Here is a 21,406-nt window from a genome sequence, read left to right on the forward strand (position 1 = left end):
TTAAATATCTTTAAATATGTCAAAAACCAAAGCTTTTAGACATATTAAACCCTTATAATAAATGCCTTATTTTATGTCCAAGAATCCAAAAATGAAATAAAATACCGGGTGTTCCATAAGAAAAAATATAACTTTGGTATAGATATTAGTTATGGCACACCCTGTACATTTCAAAATAATTTTAAATTATGCACATTGCCTCTCTACATATACCCATAAAATATTTTGTCTCTACATCTTTCCGTTTTCGTATAATCAACCGAGGCGAATGAGGTGCGCCACCCTGTATATTGTCTGTTATGCCCTTTTTGGCGGACATCATGTATCCATGTTTAGTTAGAAATTTAAATTTTCTATACGTGTAATATACAGGATCCGGCAATAGTGCGTCGGGCATCTGTCTCTCCTAGAATAAAAAACTTGGGAATTTTGTTTAAGAGTTACGCTGTACATTTGGGTCGCTCTCAGGGGTCGGGTAAAGCGGGTGTGGTCGAAGGAAATATATATTATATTTCAGAAATCTGCCGAAGGCTTAGCCAGATCCTGTCGTGTTAAGCTACACCCAAAATTGCTTCACCCAAACGTGCTTTGATTAAGGTTTGCAGAACTTCAGCATTTGCCATAAATTGCCGAGCAATTTGTCACAAAACCATATAAATTATATGTCACTATTATCACAAAACTTCAACCTATTTCCGTATTGTAACAGAATTTTAAATTATTATTCGAGAAAATTTAGTCCAAACATAAGGAATAGATATTTTGTTGATGTTTGACCATCAAAATCTTAAACAGAAAGAAGTTGTCTAAAAATGTGCTACAATACGGATATAGTATTAATCCTTTATCTTTAATTTCCTTCTTCATTTGTGTAAAAATAACTAGCCAGTTTTACATAAAACGTTAAATTCCAAACGCTTATTTTGCTACTTTTTCGGACGAGTGGAACTGACTCTTAAATACAAACTTAAAGTATGTACTAGGATGTATTACAGGAAAATATTTTAACTTCTATAGGATGACTCAAAAAAGTGTGAGTGGATTGGGATGATTTTTTTTAAATAGAACACCCTGTATTTTATTGTTTTTTTGGCTTCCTTTCAGATCACTTTACATAATAGGGTCTAAGATATAATAAGGTCTAAGATATGAGTAAATATATTTGATAGTTTCAGAGATATTAATAAAAAATATTTCTTTTCAGTCTTTTTTTTTTTAAATATTAAAAATACAAGAATTTGTGCTGAAATAAAAACTATATTAGGTATTTACTTTAGATGGTCTGTACTTACTTTGCTATAAATAATGGTAATCGTAAATCATACAGGATGTTAAAAATTCCTAAAATATAAAATAATTTTCCTTCGTTTTTTTGAATGGAACACCGTGTATATTATTTCTTCAATAGATGGAGAATTAAAAAATGATTTTTTTTGTATTTAGAGTATTTCAAAATTTTTAACAGTTTCGCAGATATTCGCAGTTTTATATTTCATATGCCATTTTCCACAGTAAATTTTTATCAGAGCCACCCAATGAATTCTCTCTCGTATTTTACCGTTGAAAGAGCCATATGAAATATACTGCGTGTATCTGCGAAACCATTAAAAATTTCAAAATACTAAAATTTCAATTATATAAAATGTTAATTTTTTAACTCTCCATCTAATAAAAAATAATATACCGGGTGTTCCATTAAAAAAAAAACAAAGAAAAATTATTTCCTATTTTAGAATGTTTCCGTAGAATTTTGAACAGTTTTGTAAGATTTAAGATTACGATATTTCGCAATCTTTGATTTAAGATTTTATATTCGCAAAGTAAATATAGACAGGGTAAATATAGACAGGGTAAATTTAGGGACATTTAAAAAATATCATCCCGATCCTCTCACACTTTTTTTAGCCATCCTATAGAAATGAAAATATTTTCCTGAAATACACCGTCGTACATACTTTAGGTTTGCAATTAAACAAAATTCTAAAGTTTTTTCTATTCTAGGAGCTACAGATGCCCGACGCACTTTTGCCGGACCCTGTATGTTGTAATATGTCGATATTATTCGAGATATTATTTTTTGTAAATTAACGCAAGCAAAACGACAGTTTTGTTGTAAAACTGAACGATCCCGTCACAGTTCTCTAGACGGTCTTCCGTATTAATTTAAGTAAAACGGTCCTTTTTTCGTCTACACACAAGGTTTTGCTTGATACGTTTTGACTGAACAGGTAAGACTGACGATAAAACGTTGTGTAGACGGGGCTTTACAATGCTCGTGACTGGTTTAGAATTAGCAAGTGTCTTGAAGTGTTTTTTATAAATATCGACTTAATTGAGTTATTGTATATTATTTAATCGCATATTTACATTTAACTGTTCTACATAGCTGCACATTAACATGCCTACAATTTTTGAAATATTGTTTAACTATTTAGCATATATGTTATGTAGTTATGTTTTAATATATTTACAACTTCAAATGTTAAGTTTCATATTCAATATTAATCAAAACATTATAATAATATAATTGATTTATTAATACTAGAGTTGGGCTAAAACGTGAATTTACATTCACAGGTATACCTGTAAATTATACAAAATAACACTATCATCTGTTTCAAATGTCTCTGAATCGCTATATATATTTTTGTTTTACTGTGAAAATATCACAGGTCCATTGAATATCGGAATAATATACTGGGTGTTCCATTTAAAATAAAAGAGTAACATGCTTTTAAAGGTCACCAATGTTCAATATTAATTTTGTCTCACCCTCTATAACTTTTTGAATCGACTTTTAATTTGATTTAAAGTACAATAGTTAATTTGACTAAACATTAGGCTATACCGGGTAAATTCCAATTTAGGTAGCTTTTATTGTAATTTAAAAACTGTTCTTTATTTCTAGAAAATGTTAAATATGTAAAAAACCTTACATTTTAAACATATACTTTTCTTCTAAAACTCACCTTTATTTTTCTCCCAGAATCCGAAAATCAATTAATATATAGGGTATTCTATTACAAAAAACACAACTTTGATATGTAACTTTTTTGGGGGACACCCATATATTTTTAAAAAGGTGCTCTAAATTAACCTACATATTACTCACAAAATTTCATTTTAATAGAAACTGTCGTTCTCCTTGGAGCCTCCGCGGCGTATGAGAGGCGCCACCCTGTATTTAGCTAAAACTTTACTGCTGTTTTCCACTTAGAAGAAAGCTGTAAAACAATATAGTGACTAAAAATATATTCAATCTTTTCAAACGCTGTACAATAATTATTATATTGTAAAGTTTACAGCGGTAATAAAACGTGGGATATGACATTAATGTACTTATCTTTTACACGACTACGTTTTGTGCTTTCTATAAGTTTTTATAAGTATTTTAAGAGAACTGTGTGATTGTAGATCTGATCCAAAGATACCGTGTGATTGTAGATATAAAGAATAGACTAACCATATAAGTAGATGGTTATTTGTGCGTGTTAATATTATTATTCGTAATTTTTTAAAAAAAAAAAGCCCTTGGCCCCCCCTGGTTTCAACCCTAGCCCCCCACCAGGATGTATTGCTAGTTACGCTAATGGTTATGTTTACATTACGAGGGCTTAAAGAGCTCCCGTTTCATCAAGCCTTTTAGCCTCCGTATCCGTAGCTTACATTTTCACTTCATATGTTCCATTTTGGTTCCATTGCACAAAATGTTTGTCTTTAACAGATAGACTTACAAGCTCAGTCCAAGTTCAAACCTAAATCCAAGGACAATTTTTTTACAAAAAAAAACTATATTAAAGATAAACAATAAGATAAAATGTAAACGAAGCAGAATCTCCTAAATCCCCATACTCAATATGCACTGAATCGTCGATTTGGTGCGTCCATGAGTATGGGCGCCTAGCACGATTAGAACCAGATCATACTCACTAGAGTATGATATGGTTCGGCAATGCGATGCGTCAGTGCGGTTCGTCGATGCGTTTCGTTAGTTCGTTTGGAAATTCGTCCATTATATACTCGTAGCTATTTTATATGAAATACGATATTTCATCAAAATAAAATAACTAAATATTTGGATAGTTTTGTAAATTGCCCAGATGGGCTGTAAATCAACCAAGCAAAACCCTTAAGCCAAAAATATATAAGAATGTTTTTTTTATATCTTTTGTGGTTCAACTCGACACATAATTCAACTTGATTGGTCCATTTTACTTTAATGACTTGTTTTAAGTCTATTAAAATCAATTACCTTAAAAGCTTAGTAGAACAAAAACGGTTTTAAAAATATACCAAATGAGAAACGACCGAAGGCTCGGAATTAATAGTTAAAATTTAATTAAGCAGATTAGAAAACCGTGTTTCTTATTCTATTTTAGACTAATTAGCAGGTAACTAAATAAATTTACGATATTCGATATTATGTACGTACAAATTTATTGAAGTTTTTGCTCAGAATTTTTTTATTGTAAATGTTGTGATTAGTTTGTCTTAGTTAAATTTTAATTTAAACTGAATTTTATGCACGTTGGTTCCTTTTATTTTATTTACGTCATAATTGCATAAATAAATAAACAACGCTTTATTGTACAAAAAGCCAAAATAGCTTCATCGACAAAGCATTTACAAAACAAACAAAAGCACAAAAACAAATAATAAAAAATGTCATACACTACAAATCAATTCAAAAAAATTTACCTTATTAAAATTACAAATAAAACATACATGGACATTGCAGAACACAGGCGTATGAATAAAATTTTACAAAAGGAAAATTGTAAATGGTTAAAATCATGTAAGAGTTATAAAATATTAAATATTAGACCTTTAACCAGTGTGTGAGATGATCAAAATTTTAAAATTCAAAATTGTTCATGATTAAACATCAACAAAAAAGTCGTTTACCGCATATATGGCTCTCTCCAGTAAGTATGATTTCAGAGCTTTGCGAAATGCGGGAAAGAATGAAAGTGACCTGATATTCAAAGGCAAATGATTGTACATTTTTTTGGCATTGTACAGTATTGAGCCTTTAACTAGTTCTGAGATCGGGGTTGGCAAATAAAGATCGTGCTCCGCATTCCTAAGTGGACAGTTGTGAGATGGCCTTTCCGGAATAGCAGATATGTGCTTGCGGATTAAGCAAACGGATTCAAAAATTAATAAGGAAGGAAGAGTCAGTATTTTGAAATTTTTAAAGAAATTCTGGCAGTGAGTTCTACTGTTCAGTCCCAATAAATATTGAACTGCTCTTTTTTGAAGTTTGAAAATACGATCAAATTTTGTTGCGCAGCAAGTACCCCAGAATGGAAGGGCATAACGAAGATGCGACTCAAAAAGGGCATAATAGACCATTCTAGAGGTTGATAAGTTAAGTTCCTTAGAAATTGACCTTAGCGCAAAAAAAGCTTCGATGTGCAAGTCCCACTTTAACGAGTTGTCTACAACAAGTCCTAAGAATTTCACAGAGTCCACGACGTCAATAGTAGTGTTATTAAGTACAAAAGGTTGCATAGTACTTTTATATGACAAAACTTTAGTTTTTGAAAGGTTGAGGCATAGGAGATTAGAATCGCACCAAGATTTAATGGTGTGGCCATATAGTTTTATATAGTGCCGTAGCATCTGGGCCGCTCCAAGTGAAACTAGTATCGTCCGCAAAGAGGCAGATTTTACCGCTAATGTCTAGAATTGCAATGTCATTGATAAACACCAAAAACAAAATAGGACCAAGTACTGAACCCTGAGGGACACCACATTCTATAGGCTTACAAGAAGACATAGGCGTATCAATCCTCACAAGCTGCCTTCTGTTGCCAAGATATGACTTAAGCCATTCGAGCGGCACTCCCCTGAATCCATAGTATTGCAATTTGTTAATTAAGATATTATGATCTACACAGTCGAAAGCCTTAGAGAAATCACAGAAAATTGTAGCTGTAGAGTGCTGGTTATTCAGACTAGAGTATATATTATTAAAAAAGGTCGACCATAGCATCATTTGTGCATAGCATCATATAATGTATTTTTTTATATTAAGGAGCAAAAATATCGTGACTATATTTGCTTTTACACAGATGGCTTAAAATCTGCCCAAGGTGTTGGCTGTGCTTTTTACAGCCCGGTTGTTAATAAAAAAATCAGATTACCTAATTCCTCTGGCATTTTAACAGCCGAACTCATAGCTATTTATCAGGCTCTTATCCAAATTCAGAGCATGCCACCGATTGAAGCATTAATACTATCTGATTCACTTAGTTCCCTCAACAGTATTGCTTCTTTCTTTTTAAACTCCAAAAATTCTCTAACCACAATATTAACTTTATGTGGATTCCTGGACCTTTGACATTGGTGGTAACGACCGAACAGACAAACTGGTTAACGAGGCAACGTTATTTATTACAGAACATAGAAGGAACTCCATCCGTTGTTGATTTCAGAAATTTTCACAAAAAAGTGTCTTTCAGTATACTTCAAAATGAATGGGACATCCTCGAGGGAACTAATAAACTTAGATATGGCCACTTCTTCATCTGCATCAAAATATATTGTCTTGCGCGGACCTTTCTGTAAAGTTGTTAGAACCCTCACAGGACACTGATATCTTACCAAATCCTATATTATTAGAAATGAACACCTTCCGAAATGCACCTTATGCAATAACTTAATGTCAATGAAACATATTCTTTTTAAATGCTTACCTGTTGTCCATAGGTAGAAAAAATGCTTAACAAAAAAATTAAAGTGTTCTCGTAATAGTTTGAATTTAAATATTTTAAATAGATTTTTTTTTTCTTTATTCTTTGTATTTTTTTGCTTCCGACGACGGAAAGAGATAGACTTTCCGAAACGTTAAGCATTTTTTTCTGTGAGACAAATTTGTATCTGTAAACCTAACTTCTGACAAGTAGTTTCCGTTTGGGTTTAACGCAGAAGTGTTTACAAAAAATAACTATTTTATTTTGTCGATTTTCTTGCAGTGCAGTGGCAAAATACCCATATAGGATTTTTTTGGAGAAAATAAATATTGTCTAAATTTATTACAAACTTTTATAATCATCAAAAGTCTGTATAACAAAAATGTATCAATCTATCAATAATATGTTTCTGATATCTTAAAAACTTCTTTTTAATCCAATGCTAGACTAGGCTGTCTAAGATAAAAAAAATGATATATAAATGCAAAATGACATCTTGAAGTAATCCTTATTTATATCTTAACTTTTGATTGCAGTACACTCTAAAAAATAACTGCTGATAGATAATCACGAAAAAAACGTTGAAATAAAAGCAATCAAAACTCATCCGTGCTTTGAAGAATGTTTATGGTTTCTTATTCTAAAATAATGTCATGAATTAAAAAATATGTACTACCATCTTTCACGTTAAAAATCAAATAGAATTTTTGGAATTAGAACTAATACGTTTGATTTACGCTTGTGTCCCATTTTCGTATGTTTTACAGGGTTTCTCGTTTGTGGGTGGAGGTACAAAGATGCGGTTTTCATATTACTGCACTACTTTTTTATGAAAATAAAAATGCTACACGCAGATTTGTTCTAACCCTCTTAGTTCCTGAAATACAATTTGAAAAATTCGAATGCCCAAGAAACCCCCATAAAACCCACAAAAATGGAGCACCCTGTACATCCAAACTAAATCGTCCAGAGTGAAGTCAGTGTAACAGTAAATGTACGAACGGTTCGCGCGGATATGAAACGGCACAGCAAGAACGATCAGCGTGTATGGTCTGTGCCTCTATGATCTGCGCAGACGGTCCGCTGCGTGTGAAACTGCACTTGCACTGATTGTGAATTGTGAGTATTCACTCTGAATATGTCATTAGATCGGGAAGCGCTTATTTCATGAAAAGTTGGTCTGAGGTCAAATTGTTTTATTCTTCATCTTTAGCGTATACTTATTGATAAGACAAAATTAGAAGCAATATGCAGGGTGGTCCGAATTGTATTTCGGAAACTTCGGCAGTATATTCTGCACATAAAAATATGTAAAAACGTTCGTATAAATGTATGTCCTAAAATGCTTAGTTTCGGAAATACAGGGTGTAGAACTTTCATTTTTATTTCGATTTTTTGCAAATAATTTCGAAGTAACGTCAATATTTGGATGAAAATTGGTGTATGAGAGTTTTTTGACATGAGAAATTTGATTTTGATGTCAATATGACTACTACTAGTAGAGGGCGCCACCTACGTGTGGTTTAACTGTTAACGTAATAACTTTTTGTCCGTACCTGTATAAAACTACCGAGAGAAAAAATCATCTCTGTGATTTTTTACGTAAAAAATATTTCTTTGTAAAAATCGCTACGAGCAACCGTTCTTAAGATATTTAGAATGGAAATAATAAATACGTCATGTCATTATTGACGAAAAATAAACAGGTTGAGTTGATAGTTTTATATCACTGAAATAATAAATTTGGGAAATTTTTATTTTTTGCTGCAAAAAATGATGATAAAACAGTTTCTGTTGAACATTTGGCACAAAAACATTTCAAATTTATGATTTGAGTCTAATAACTGTTTAGTCAAGATGTTTAATTTATGTCAATGATGACCAGGTATTGATAATTTCTATTCCAAATATCTCAAAAACCATTACTTGTAGCGGTTTTTACCAAGAGACCTTTTTCACGTAAAAAACGTCGTAAATTTATTTTTTTACTCACTAGTTTTATACAGGTACAGACGAAAAGTTATTACCCTTCAAACCAGTTAAAAAATATGTAGGTGGCGCCCTCTACTAGTAGGAGTCATATTGACATCAAAATCAAATTTCTCATGTAAAAAAACTCACAGACACCAATTTTCATCCAAATATTGACGTTACTTCAGAAATTATTTGGAAAAAATCGAAATAAAAATGAAACTTCTACACTTTGTATCTCCAAAACTAAGCATTTTAGGACATACATTTATACGAACTTTTTTATTTATTTTTATCTGCAGAATATGTTGCCGAAGTTTCCGGAATACAGTTCGGACTACCCTGTATACTCATCACTTTTGGATGATTTTTCCAAGAAGGTTATTAAAAATGACAAATATAAATGAGCCTATACGATTAGTTCAATTTCAAGATCGAAGATCGGATAATAGTTTTTATGATCACGAAGCATTTCCATAATAATACTAAACCTAAATATTTTATTACTTGTGATAAAATACACAAAAATAAAAAACACAGAGATCAGCGCGAAATTGATTAAATCAAAATCATTTTATTGTGCTGTAACAAATAACACAGAGATAGCGTATTTCCGATATTTACCATGATCCCAAATGACGTATTGTGGTTTATGAGCGATATTATCGCATACAGATAAAGAAAATCTTATCATAATTCCAAATACAGTTTAGTCGGCACCACGTCCTCTTTCAGTTCATGCCGGAAAAAAGTGTTTTTCTTTAGTGTTTTGACAACTTTTTTGGACCTAAATCGTAAGTATACAGTTTTCCGTTCATGACTAATAAGTACCCGTATCAAAAGATTCAAATAATATTGATTTTAACACATTTTTTAAGAAACTAATATTTGTAGATTGACAAAATATTAAACTGCAATTACAAATGTACTTTAAAAATAAATAGTTTGTTTAAACGGCAATTACACTTTTTGATATAAAAATCATCTATATCTGTTATCTGTCCTAAATGATAAAGAATTGCAAACACTTAATGAATATGACACTGGCAAATGGAATTTGTTCAGAAATATTCACCTAATAGAGGTGTATCTCAACAATTGGGTACTTCTACCAACATTTTAGCTCTAAAGCTCGGTCTACATATAACGTTTTACCTTATAGTCCAGGAGGCAGTGAAGATTTTCTGTACTTATTTTCCCAGTCAGCAAATACCGATAGAATTATTCGGTATCTTATTTTAAGCAAATTTCATATAGGTATATGTAAAGGGGGGTTTTCCGATGGGTTGGAGCGAAAAATGCGTTAGAAAGTACAAATACAGGATGGTCCGAACTGTATTCCGGAAACTTCGACAGCATATTCTGCAGATAAAAATAAATAAAGTTCGTATAAATGTATGTCCGAAAATGCTTAGTTTCGGAGATACAGGGTGTAGGAGTTTCATTTTTATTTCGATTTTTTCCAAATAATTTCTGAAATAACGTGAATTTTTGGATGAAAATTGGCGTCTGGAAGTTTTTTGTCACGAGAAATTTGATTTTGATGTCAATTTGACTCCTATTTGTAGGGGGGTGCCACTTACATGTGTTTTAACTGTTTTGAAAAGTAATAAGTTTTCGTCCGTACCTATATAAAACTACTGAGTGAAAAAATATAGATTTTTTTAGTAGAAAATGTGTCTTATTGAAAATCGCTACGAGCAACCGTTCTCAAGATATTTAGAATGGAAATAGTCAATACATGTCATTATTGATAAAAAATAAACATGTTGAATAGATAGTTATTTGGCTGAAATGAAATAAATTTGGAAACTTTATTTTTTTAAATCAATCATAATTTTTCTTTCGAAAAAATGATGATAAAACAGTTTCTTTTGAACTTTTAGCACAAAAACATTTCAAATATATGATTTTAGTCTAATAACTATTTAGTCAACATGTTTAATTTATGTCAATGATGACAGGTATTGATAATTTCGATTCCAAATATCTCGAGTACCATTACTCTTAGCGATTTTTACCAAGAGACCTTTTTTACGTAAAAGACTCGGTAAATGTATATTTTCTTACTCACTAGTTTTATACAGGTACGGACGAAAAGTTATTACTCTTCACACCAGTTAAAGAATATGTAAGTGGCGCTTTCTACAAGTAGCAGTCATATTGACATCAAAATCGAATTTCTCAATTCCGTGATTTTCTACGTAAAAAATGTCTCTTAGTAAAAATCGCTACGAGTAATCGTTCTATAGATATTTAGAATGGAAACATGTTGTAAGAGTAGATAGTTATTTGACTGAAAAGGACTGAAATGATTAATTTGGGCACTTTTTATCATGTGACAATTTTTTTAAAATACGGGAAACTAAGAGCCAAAATTTTGTAATTTTTGAAATTTTCAAGAGGCCGCCGAACTCTTTTGCCAATTTCGTAAATCAGCCAGACTTGTTTTTTTATTATAGTTTATGATAGTATCAAATAATACGTTAAATTTCAAGCATGGAAAAATAAGGGTTATGGATTTCAAAAATCTGTAAAATGTTTGCCATCTGCAAATTTTGAACCAGACTGATTTTCTACCAATTGGGGTGTGCCAGACTGTTAAATCCCAAAATCCCCGCTTGTGCTCTCCTACTATTATATTCGTTTGAATTTCGTTAACTGCATATCCGAAAAATAGTTTGTTTTACAGAAAAGTACCAAATAACAATTCTACATTATTATATTATGAGTTATGGAGATATTGTTTAAAAATTAATTTAAAATAAATACATATATTAAAACTGATTTATGAGATAAAAATAAATGATCAGAAAATAACTTTAAGCTTGTACAAGTACCTACATTACACATGAGTAATTATTACGAATTTCTTAATAGCTTGCAATAAATAATTTCGCCATTTATAATCTTCTATAAAATTAATATGACGTAATTCATACCCACTTTCTAAAAGGTATAACATTGAAAGAATAACTTAATTAAGAATTATTAAAATATTAAAATTAAAAATTCAAAAAATATCAAAATTACAAATTTAGCAAATAAATGTATTACATACAAAAAATATTAATCATAAAAATCATTAGTAATATCTTAATGAATAGACTTTAAACAAATATTGAAATAAGCATTTAAATATAAAAGTAAACAGTTACTATTGCACTATTATGTCAGTGATGCAATGTGATATTTTCATTTTTTATTGCTACATTTGTCTTGACATTTATGCAGTTTATAAATTCAATTTCTATATCATGACTTAGTTGTGATTTCTTCAACAGTTATTAAGACAAAATACTGTGAAGACACGAAGTTTAAAAAAAATATTTCGTTTATACAAGATGCCAATGAAATTGTTATACAAGACGTCATATAATATATGTTATAAGTGGGTTCAAAATATATTTTTTGAGCAGTGTACGATTCTAAAGTGCAACTTTTTTCTCATTTAATCATCTTTGTATCTCTTCTGGTTTACGAGATCTCCATAGTATGAATTTTTATATGGGACACAGTGTATATGAGGAGATTTTCCTACATTTAGCTTAATTTTCTTTTGGTCCACACATATATAATTTCAACTATAGTTTGACGATTTTTTACTGATCTTAGTTCCAGGATTTCCATACGTCCGGATTTATCTGGACATTTTAAATTCCGGGGTAAAATCTGGGGATTTTAAAAAATATCCGTGTCCCCGGAATTCCATAAAATATTTTGAATATTTTATTCGGTACGATGTCATATCTACTAAGTAATCCGACATTCTTTGAAAGTATGTACCTTTATCTATCTGATCATTTTTTTTTTCGTTTTCGGTGCATCAACGAGTGAGTGGATGTAAAATGTGAATTATTTTGTCTTTATTTTGTTATAGTCCAGGAGGCAGTGAAAATTTTTGGTACTTATTGTATTTCGGTACTTATTCGGTATGTTATTCTAAGCAACTTTCATATGTGAGGGGTTCAGAAGTGAACTGAATTAAATCCTAATAAGTAATTATGGAGAAAATGAGAGTTAAATTTTTTTAATGTTACTTAATTACAATAAAACAAGTTGGATAAACAGGCTACAGCTGCTTAATGCGAAAAGTATGACTTGAATCATTTGTCTACTGGATAATACAATATTCTATGTTATATATTTGGAGAACGGCCGTTAGAGGGCGTAACTGCTATGAAAAATAAAATGGATTTTTTAAGAAATTTTGCATAGATACGATGTACTATAAATAATAGGTTCATAATCTTCAGTAAATGTTGGATTTTTTTTTGTTAGAACCACAGACTTAAAATAAAATATAGACTGAGCATCTCATTCATAAATAGCTGGAACATGCGGTCAGACAATGTCTTGTTATTGTTGTGTTATTGTTTTAGGTTATAACGAGTGCGACACGAGCGATAGGTTGTCTCTGTCGTAACGGTCGTTCCCTGACGACTCTGCCGAGAAACACAACACCATAAAGTAACTAAAATAAAAGAGTGTTTGAAAGGTTGTCTAACTTGGCCATAATGTTGCATAGTTTAGTTAGGGCTCCAAAGCGTCGCCACCTCTGCTACCTGTCACGTGTCATTACAAGATTGACAAGTGACATGACAGCAAATTATTTGTATTTTGTAATTGTTTACAATTTTGTTTTGAATATTGGAATTTTGTTATTATTGTGTGTAGCATAAACTTTGTTTGTTTGTTTTGTGTTTGTGCGTACAGAAATTATGAACGAAGTTTTATTTCCCGAGGAACCAGAGCCTTATATTTCTCTATGATTTGAACTTTATATTTTGTGCTGTGTTTTGCCGTCATCATGTAATATTTTGTTCAGCCGATGATGTGATTTGAACACGATCCAGGAAAGGGTATAGCAAGTTCGATATGTAAAGACATTGCCCATCTCTGAACTCTGTGAGCGTAAAACGAACTAAATTTGGGCCTTCATTTAATAGTGTTGAACATTTGCTACCTCAACTGAACTTCAACTTTTTGATGATGTCTTATTTAAATCTTTATCTGTTATAATTAGCGATGGGAACTATCGAATGAATTATACTATCGAATAGTTACTGAATGAATGATTTCAACTATCGAATGGTTTTATTCGAATAAAATCATTCATTCATTTGTATATTAAAGCATACGTGACAACCTCACCGTGCCACTAAATAGTTATCGTTGAGCCACGACTATCGAATGCTTTTGATAAATGAAATTTAGTATCCGTTTGATTTTTGTGTACGTCAGTGCATTATTAGTTCTTCCAAATTTTTATAACTTCGCCGTATAAATACTGTGCTCTTTTTGCGTTTATTAAAATATTTCAAATACTAAAATAGTAGTTTTTTTTAATTGACGATTGTGTGCGTGTGCAGGTGGTCAATATTTTTCCGAAATTTTTTGTGATTTTCCGTAGCCCGATCTTTCAATTATTTAATTTTATATGGTATATGGTCTATTTTTTAATGGAAAATTTTGAGAAGTAGCAATTTTTAAGAGAGATGAGATGAACTCACAATTAATTTTAAAAATAGATATTTGTATTTTAGATGATTTAATAATATGAATTAGTTGAACTTAATAATCATATTTAAGTAGTGTGGTTAAGTAAATGGTTATCGAACTCAAACTATGGGGTGAGAAAATTAAAATGAAAGTTTTACACGTGCCAATTTAAAAAAAAAGTTAACGATGTTTGTATTTTGTTTATGCCAATTCTCTTACATGTAGTTTTTTGCGAAGAAATATTTCATTTATTTTTTACAGTAAATGCCAGTAAAAGTAAATAATATTATTTTTAAATAGTAATATAAAGCACTTAATATAAATAATTTTGATTTCTAATTTTTTATTTATATTTTGCTTCCATTACACTGCATGCTTAGACAATTAATAAATGTTGATATTTCATGAGTTTAAAATTTGTTGTTAATATAACAAATTAGTTCTGTAATTATTATTATTTAAAAAACAACCGTTGCCAAAAAATTTAGAGTCTATATTATTTTTAAATAGAATCTAATATAAATAATTTTGACATCTAATTTGTTGTTTATATTTTGCCACTACTTAAAAAAATGTTTATATTAAATGATTTTAAATTTTGTCGTTAATAGGTATAACAAATTATTACTGTTATTATTATTTATTAAACCAGTCTTTGCTTCAAAGCACTAAAAATCATTTTCCTACATCCAAAATAACAAGCATTATTGCAGTGTAACAACAGAATATTAATAAAAAAATGCAAAATATATAGACATACTATCCCTAACTAACTAAAACCAGACAATAATATTCTTTGCTAACATCAACTAATACCAATATATGGCAACAGCGCCCTTCATAATGTAATTTTTGTGTAAATACAAGCATCTCAATAAAAAAAATAATGTGTCCTTATCTTTATCTACTCCGCAAAAAATCAAAGATGCCGCCTTCTTTCATAGCATTGCCACCGACCGCTGTCGGGTTTCTCGGAAAGAAACCTACGTCGCCGGGCGACAACTAAAATCCAGTTAATATTTTATTATAATCGACCCTGACGAATAAATGAATTTCATAAATGAATGAATTTTATAAATGAATGGTTTTTGCTGCCGAATTACTGGAATACAATATTTCAAGGCAGATGACGCGTCTATTCGATAATTTTTATTCGAATAGTTTTCAACGAATGTTTTCTTACTAGCTATCGAATTATTCGAATGAATTGCAACTATCGAATGTTTCGATAGTATTCATTCGATAGTTCCCACTACTAGTTATAATAGCATAGATTGCAAACCCTGCGATCTTATATGCTTTGTTAGTGGCGTTGTTAAATATGTTTTATAATACTATAGGTAAGTCGAAGGGTAAACCGCTGGTGTATTTTGGTGGTGTACAAGATGTTGGCATTTTCGTGGTATTATTGGTATTAGTACTAAATTATTTGGCATTACTTTGGCATTAGTGTACAGAAATTCATCAGGAGTTTACCCCTCGAAGTTAATTCAGCATATATGTTTTATATTATCAAATTTAATTTATCATTTAATTGTAAGCATTTGAAAAGTGTACAATAGTTTATACTTTTCAAATATTCCGTTTTTAAAAATAAACTTTCATTATATTTTTTGCAGTTTTAATTTCGTAATATTTTTAAAAATACATAAAATTTTATATTCACATTTAAACAGCCCGCCTTTTTCTGTGGTAGGCAATGCAGATACCTATTTTACCGATAACGTCTGTCATATTTCGATTAGTTCAGTTAGGGCTCAAGGGTGCGCTACAATCGATCCTCGTTAAATGTGTTGCCTACTTTTGACTATGGAAATGACAACTCTTTTATTTTATATTTCTCTATGCACAACACTGTCTTTTGTTTTTCAAGTACACCTGAACCACGGCATATAAATCACACGGCAGGCCAACTCGCTTTGGCGGGAACGCTACGCGCATACCCTTGCGCACGCCGCCATTATGGGTGCCAGCGACAGAAATTAACCAGTGTCGTAGTCAGTCGTAGTCTTTGTCATCGACAACGTACAGTTACGGCAGCTTTGAGTCAGTAGCGTGCGGCTTAATTTATTTTATTCTTTTCTTGAGTGATATATTTTGTTTTTTTTTAGTTTTATTTTTGTTTATTGTGTGATATATTTGGTTTTTGTAGTTTAGTAGTACAATGGAAGTCCGAAATTCTTTTAGTTTTAATACTCAATCATTGTCTACGGCATTCAAAGTAATTTTTATTATTAGGTATCCTGCAAAATGACAAACAAGATTAATTTCTAAATTACTGTTTTTCTGATTATCCGTATCTATTTTTAATTTTTATGGATAGCTCATGACAATTCAGAGAGAAAAGAAAAGAGGTCTCGTTTTTTTTATTAATTATTAAGGTCTGCCGTTTTTAATAAGATGTTTGCCAGATCATTTTAGCAATTTTCAGTACCCGTATGTAATATTCGGACACAAAGTTTTTAAATGTTCTTCTAAACTGGATGAATTTATCCTGGATGGGAATAATGACAGTTTTACAAGATATTGGAATTAGAAGAATTACAAGATAAAGTTGTACGAGATTTTTATGAGTGCAACTGTACACTCAAATCGCTTGTCGCTAAGCTTTTATATAATATAAAATTGTGTAATGACATAATAAAAGTTTTAAAGAAAAAGCTTATTTTTTCTTTTTAATGTATTTAAATAAAAGCTTGTTTTTAAAAAGTTTTTTTTCTTAAATTTATTTTTTACTTTTTAAGTTATGCTGGTTTCTCAGTGACACACACTTAAACTCAATTCTTTTTCTAAATAACTACTTCTAACTAAATGACTCTTCTTTAAATAACTACCTATGAGCATCCTAATAATATGTGTATCGATTTTCATAAAAAAGGAGAACTTAAAAAAATGACAGCTGTCAAATTTTACACTTCAATTGTGAGACAAATAAAATGAAAACCGACTATGGGGTAGAGAGCATCCAATATATCGATTTTTATCAAAATCGGACAACTTTGAGATTTTTTTGACAGCTGTCAAATTTGACAGCTCAATTTTTTTCTTTCCTTTTAATCCATGGCCATCCTATATATAGATTTTTATCAAAATCGGACAACATTGAAATTTTTTGACAGCTGTCAAATTTGACGGCTCAATTTTTTTTTGACGACTTGGCTTTTAAAAATATAACATTTATATTTAAATTCATCAGTTACTTTTCTTCCTATAGTTGATTTGTTAATTTATGCAATTTGAATATTAACAAAATTTGCTATGTCCATTGATGGACATAATTTGTACGTAGCCTCTTTAGATTGTTCTTTAATTCTTGTTTGTAACTCCTGGACTCCTCCTAATTTTAATTGTCTATTCTCTAAAGTTAAATGTTTAATTGATTTTTTCATTTTTACTTTTTGAGGAGTATGCGTGGTTGACGATTCATTTGTTTAGATAAAAGTATTGTGTAAATAAAATTCAGTTTCAGTCAATTACAGTATTTTTTTAATACGACCCTGTCTAGCAATAGTTTATTTTCTAGGAAATTTTTTGATACGTTTTAATCATCATTTATTTAACTCGGTACTGTCTTTATTATACCGGGTGCGTCCCAAAAGTGGCTCATCCCCATAATTTTTTTATATTTTCAAATAAAAAACTAAGATTTAGTATGTTAGTATATGACATAAATTAGGATTGATTGACACATTCAATTGTTTTTGGTCACTTCCTGTTTCATCGGAAATGACTATAACTTTTAATTTTTAAACGGCACCTTTGGTATATTTCTACTTTATTCGATAGAAAATGACACTCTGAATAGAATGACATATGATATGTCAACTTTTGACATTTTCGCATATGGTTTAATTGTAATTGTAACACGCGGTTCATAACGACAATTTGACTCGAAATACCAAGTGTGTGGTATCAATATATTCATAAAAAAATGCTTTTTCCAAATATGCTAATGAGTCACCCTTGTTCCATTTAAAAAAATTGACATATGTATTATTAAAAATACGATATGTACATCTTTTAACCGGCCTACACAAGACACGAAACCTATTAGACGATAAAAACTATTTTTCCAAGGCTCCTTGATTAAAACTTAGTGTTTTTAACAACACCATGGCACCCTGGATTGAAATTTAAAATAGGATTTGTTTTTAAGCGACAATGTCAAAAGTTGACATATGATATGTCATTCTATTCAGAGTGTCATTTTTTATCGAATAAAGTAGCAATATACCGAGGGTGCCTTTAAAAGTCAAAAGATGTAATCATTTCGGTGAAACAGGAAGAGACCAAAATCAATTAAATACGTCAGTAAATCCTAATTTATGTCATATACCTACTAACATACAAATCTGTTTTTTTATCTGAAAAAATAAAAAAGTTATAGGGGTGAGCCACTTTTGAGACGACCCGGTATATTAAAAAATATTATTTCGTAATGTAATATCATTTTAAAATTCTTATATGTTATTTTAGATTCTGAAGATAATTTTAGAATAAACCGGAATATATTTTTAATATACAACATTATTAATTATTAACAGGGTTATAATTATGATTTTGTTACAATGTAAGTAATTAATTAATGTAATGTAAGAGAAAAAATTCAGATTTTATATTTTACTAAAATATTATCTAAATAAGCGCCTTTCTACAACAACGCCACTGACTCCCAATGGGTAAATTGAGAGTTGCCTACCGGTCAAAAGTCGTTTCAAGACTTAAATGGATTATTTAAGTCAAATTTCTTGCAAATTTGGCACTGGCGAACCATATTTTATAGTTCTTGAACAGAAAAAGTCAATAAAATAAACACTTAAGCACTACAAGCTAAGAAAATGCGTTAATACAGCCGGGGAGATAGCGGCAACAAAGCTTTACCGCACACGTGCGACACGTACTACAAGGTAATAAATGAATGAATAGGCTCCCTCGCCTCTAATCGGTGTTGTCATATTGTAAAGAACTTATCCTTTTTAAACAGTATCCGACTTATAATTTAGTAGTATAAGGACTATTTAATACATCTATGGAATATTAAAACCTACTTTATTAAACTGCAGTATTAATATCTCAATATATGTGTATAACAAGAAAAAAAATATTGATAATATTAAAGACGTGACAACATAGGCTGGATGAGGAAGGCTCGGTCGACTGTACCCAGAAGTAAATATGTGTACAAAAAATATTGTTTGTCCGCGTTGAGATGTAAATAGTGTAATCTATATTTTATTTTAAGTCTATGGTTAGAACCATCTTCCCCTATCTGCTAAAATAAAGTGGTGGGGGGAGGTTATATCTATCTTTATTTAAATGTTAATAACTACGGACTGGATGATCGGAATACACCAAATGAGAGCTCGTTTAAAAGAGCGTTTCTTACTCTATATTACGTCCATAAACAATAAAAATAACCTTTTCACTTTTAATATTACGCGATTTTTCAAAAAAAATTAAATGCGATAGTATATGTAATTTTAGCTGATACTAAACAGTAATAAAAGCTTTAAAAGTCAGCGAAAACCGCATCTTTCATTAGATGATATTACAATGAGGAAGATGTATATATTTTATTTTTCGCCAGAAACTGTTCAATTTATTAGAATAAATATTTGTAAATGCAAAAAAAAACTTTTTTCTTGAAAGCAGTTTTATAAAACGGGCCATTAAAATACTATGGATAACGCAAACGTTATTTTTAAAAACCCTTGTTATTTTTAAAGATTGTTTTTTTACGAAATTATAGGAAATAAATTGTTTATCAGTAATGAATAATGAATTTTTAAGTGAAACACCCTATATATTTTTGGATTCTTCGGAAATTTCTAGATATTCTAGATATATGTCATGTATAATATCCTATACCTATCTTCAAATGTTTACTAAATATTGACAGTTGAAAAGCGAAAAATACCTACAATTTTCTGGACCACCTTTCTTGAGACACTCTGTATAACTAGAGTTCATTTTAAAAGAGAGTATATGAAAAACCATGCAACTTTTTTATTTAATGTTTTCTTCTAAAACTTGCAGTTAAGGCTGTATGTGGGTGTCAAAATATAATGAATAACCATTGTAATGTACATTCATTTCATATACCTATGTAAGACAATATACATAAATATATGAATTTACATTAAAATGATCTTCACAACAATAAATCGTAAAATAGAGGATAATTTAACGTTTTTCTTTTCATCTCTTCTCATGGCCTTGGACCAGTTTTTTCTGTTTTCGCTCATCCATTACTATTTATAAATATCACTAATTACTAATTATGTATTAATTAACACAAATAACTAAAATTTTGACTCGGATTCAACAGCGTTTAAAAGCAAACTGTGTAAAATAAACACGCGTCTGGCTCCACTTAACCAGAAGAACGGCGGGTGACGTCACAGCGGCTAGGCGCGGTAGAGAGCGTTTGCCCGGCCATTTAAATTAACAATATTTAATTGTTTTATATTAGAGGCATTACTTAACCGATATCAAAATTTTTTTTTGTTCAATTTGTAATTATATGAACTATTTTTTAAAACCATTATTTAAAAACATGCATTTTCCTCATTACAGCTACAAATATAGTATGGCCAATGTGGAACATCCGGAAGCCTTGCCAGACTCGTCCAACGCTAGTCAGACGCTTCCTCTCCTCATTTAACTACCTGACTTGTGAGTCTGGCGGGGCTTTCGTGACTGTAAATTATAGCCAGACGTATATTTTCTATGAAATTATAGTAGTATTTGTCATGTGATAAATTTTGAAATCCGGGAAAATAAGAGCAAAAATGTAATTTTTGCAATTTTCAAGATGGCGCCAGATTGATTCATTCTTATTTCGTAAATCAGTCAAACTTGTTTTTGATTGAAGTTTATGATAGTATGAAATGATACATTAAATTTCTAGCGTGGAAAAATAAGGCTTACAGGTTTCAAAAATCTGTCAAATTTGTACATCCGCAAATTTTCAGCCAGACTGACTTTCCTCCACTTGGAATATGCCACATGTTATTGCTATTAATAAAATTATTCATTTTAATAAATGTCAAATACTTATGACTGGGAAAATAAGTGGACTTTTTTTATTTTATATAGTGAACCCATCCGAAAATTTTAGCCAGACTCACAAATTGTCATTTAATGTCACCATCCGAACATACTTTTATATATTCACCCACTGGGAAAAAAGTACAAAAAAAATCACTGACTCCTGGACTATTATGATTACGTGC

The 21,406-nt window shown here is 30.5% G+C and overlaps 1 protein-coding gene across 3 annotated transcripts in view; it reads left to right on the plus strand.

The window, feature by feature from the left end:
* LOC115878155 (unconventional myosin IC) overlaps window positions 1-21,406 on the plus strand; it is a 103,425-nt gene that overhangs the window by 38,559 nt on the left and 43,460 nt on the right. For 2 of the 3 annotated variants that reach the window (XM_030894538.1, XM_030894537.1), the window contains exon 1: window positions 9,355-9,463. The exons of the other annotated variant lie outside the window; for it this stretch is intronic. The gene's annotated coding sequence lies outside the window, so the exon portion shown is untranslated. Of the gene's footprint in view, window positions 1-9,354; window positions 9,464-21,406 lie in introns of those variants that run through there. 3 annotated transcript variants of the gene reach the window in all.

This window comes from Sitophilus oryzae, unplaced genomic scaffold (genome assembly GCF_002938485.1).
Source record: "Sitophilus oryzae breed Bouriz unplaced genomic scaffold, Soryzae_2.0 scaffold_1500_pilon_pilon, whole genome shotgun sequence".
NCBI lineage: Eukaryota > Metazoa > Arthropoda > Insecta > Coleoptera > Curculionidae > Sitophilus > Sitophilus oryzae.